General features: G+C 41.9%; 1 pseudogene; it reads right to left on the reverse strand.

Moving 5' to 3' along the window:
• Positions 1-617: 617 nt before the first annotated feature.
• On the reverse strand, positions 618-2,157 carry LOC100608013 (S-adenosylmethionine decarboxylase proenzyme-like; annotated as a pseudogene).
• Positions 2,158-2,906: the final 749 nt, after the last annotated feature.

Here is a 2,906-nt window from a genome sequence, read left to right on the forward strand (position 1 = left end):
ATTCGAAGGAAATCCCTCCCTAGCCAAGCTTTGAGATGACTATAGCCCCAGTGTACACCTCCATTGCAGTTTTATAAAAGACCTGAGACAGAGGACCCAGCTAAGCCATGGGCCAGCCAGGATTTCCTGACCTATAATAACTGTGAAATAGAATAATAAATGTTGTTGTAAGTCACTACTTTTCTGACTAATTTGACATGCAGCAATAGAAAACTAATTTCAGGAACAAGGACAAAGAGTAAGAACTAATCATGGCCCACCTGAACCATTCACGTACTAAGCACAGACAGTCAGAAGAACAAGTATTGACATCCTGCCCCTGTCCCCCTCTACAGGTAGAAATAAAATTTTCCTGATTCCCAGTACTTTGGGAGGCTGAGACAGGCAGATTACCTGAGGTCAGGAGTTCGGGACCAGCCTGACCAATATGGTTATACTTTGTCTCTACTAAAAATACAAAAATTAGCCAGGTATGGTGGTGGGCACCTGTAATCCCAGCTACGTGGGAGGCTGAGACAGGAGAATTGCTTGAACCTGGAAGTCAGAGGTTGCAGTGAGCTGAGATCATACCATTGCACTCCAGCCTGAGTGACAGAGCATGACTCCATCTCAAAAAAAAAAAAAATTACCACCTTAACCATTTTTTTTTTTCAAAAGGACTTCACTCATGGAAGAAAAACTTTACTTGCTGTTTCAAAAAAATATTTGTGTGAAGCAGAAATTGGTTTCAATAACGTTAGTAAAGAATACATCCTGGAAAGTAGATGAAACTGGATGTAAAATTCTGGCAGCAATTTAATTGGACAGTCCCAGATGGTTAGGCTGAGGATAAATGTCTTGTCTGTGGGGAATTTTGGACGATACCTGGAGAAAGATTACACTGTGCCTAAACCAAATTGAGTTGCTTTCACAAGCCTTGTAAAATTTCATATAGTAAAAGGTTTTTTCTATATGCACTTCAATTTCACAGCAAGAATGGCAAAGAATACCTAAACGCAGAAGAGAGCATTCATGCAATATATCTAACTCCTTGATATAATAACACATACAATTCAAAAATGATTACACTCTCATTATATCTAGGGTTTCTGAAACTACAAGGTAGTAGTTATGGAAAGCATGGCCCCTGGTTTCAACATCTAAAAAGCAGCCACCTCTTTCTATGAGTGTTCTCCTTTTGTGATTTTTTCTTCATTTTCCTTAGTCAACGATACTGTTGCTGCTTCTTAACAAAACTGGTAAAAACAAAATTATAATCATTGAACATAACACTCTGACAATCAAGACACTTAAAACCTTCAATCATCTGGGGCAAAAAAGCACTGTGTAGAACTCTGATTAACAAAGTGGGCTGGACGCGGTGGCTCACGCCTGTAATCCCAACATTTTGGGAGGCCGAGGCAGGCAGATCAATTGAGGTCAGGAGTTCAAGACCAGCCTGGCCAACATAGCAAAACTCTGTCTCTACTAAAAATACAAAAACAAGCTGGGTATGGTGGCACGCGCCTGTAATCTCAGCTACTCAGGAGGCTGAGGCAGGAGAATCGCTTGAACCCCGGAGGCAGATGTTGCAGTGAGCCAAGATCATGCCACTGCACTCCAGCCTGGGCGACAGAGCGAGACTCTGTCTCTACAACATAAAAAAAATCAAAAACCTTAAAAAAACGAAGTGGTCATCAGTTTCCTGGCTTGAGAACTTCCACAACTTTCCTGATCAGGTCATCACTGGAGGTCTGATTTAAGTTTGTTTGAAACCTGATGTATGAAAATTCTGGTTCTGGAGTGATGTGAATAGTTCCATAAGTGCTATCCGATTTCGTTCCTTTCATCGACTACCCACAAGGATTGAACAGTGTGGCATCAATGACAGAACCTGGTGTCAGGGCACCAATTCCAGTCGACGTGACATCCTCTGCAGTGACACAGTCTTTCATGGAGAAAGAATCTTCCCTTAACTGCTAGGTCAAACTCTCTCATCAGCATTTCCAGGGTTTGATCTGGCTTACTACCCCACTCTCTGGGAAATCTGGAATATGTAAGTACCAACAGTCAGAATTTATATGTCTCATATAATACACTGCTCCATTTGGAAAAATTGCTTTAAGGAACTCAATTTCTTTCTGAAAATCCCAGGTACCTTTAGTGAGAAGGCTTCATGAAATCCTTAGGAAAATAAAAGAAGCTTTGAATTGAGTCAAATCCATTGTAATCCCTAGCAAGCTTCAAAAGGAGAACCAGTGCTTTCGGCCAGAGGGTGGTACAACATGTCTTCAAAATGAAATGTCTCGACCGGGCACGGTGGCTCAGGCCTGTAATGTCAGCACTTTGAGAGTTCGAGGCGGCAGGAACACTTGAGTCCAGGAGTTCGAGGCTGCAGTGAGCTATGATTGGGCCACTGCACTCCAGCCTGGGTGACAGAGCAAGACTTTCTTCCTAAAACAAACAAACAAAAAGGTATGCCCCCATTCAGATCTCAGAATGGTATGAAACGCCCCAGATCCTTGGTTTGCATTGAGTTGTTTCCAGGAGAACCAGACTTCTAGCAGCTTCTCGGTCCCTTAGGAAAAACGTGCAGCTCCCAGTGAACAAACCAACAGCCACAGAAAATCAACTAAATTAAACCTCCTCTCCTGCCATTGCTGTCACTGCTGCAGATGGTTTCAGCTGTGTTACTACAGTTCAGATTGCTTTTTGTTTTGCTATAGTTTTACGTTAATTTTTTTTTTTAAAAAAAGGACTCATGAACTTTTCCCAGCTTTTTGTGAGCCAGAGTTGAATGTGAGTCTCTCCAAAATAGAGGCAGATACAGTTTAGTCTCTGGTAATCCACTGCTTTCCCATTAGAGAGAGTAGAATAAGCACTAGCTAATGTTTCTGGACATTTTATGTAAGCCCATCTGAGCCATA

This window comes from Pan troglodytes, chromosome 5, assembly GCF_028858775.2.
Source record: "Pan troglodytes isolate AG18354 chromosome 5, NHGRI_mPanTro3-v2.0_pri, whole genome shotgun sequence".
Lineage (NCBI taxonomy): Eukaryota > Metazoa > Chordata > Mammalia > Primates > Hominidae > Pan > Pan troglodytes.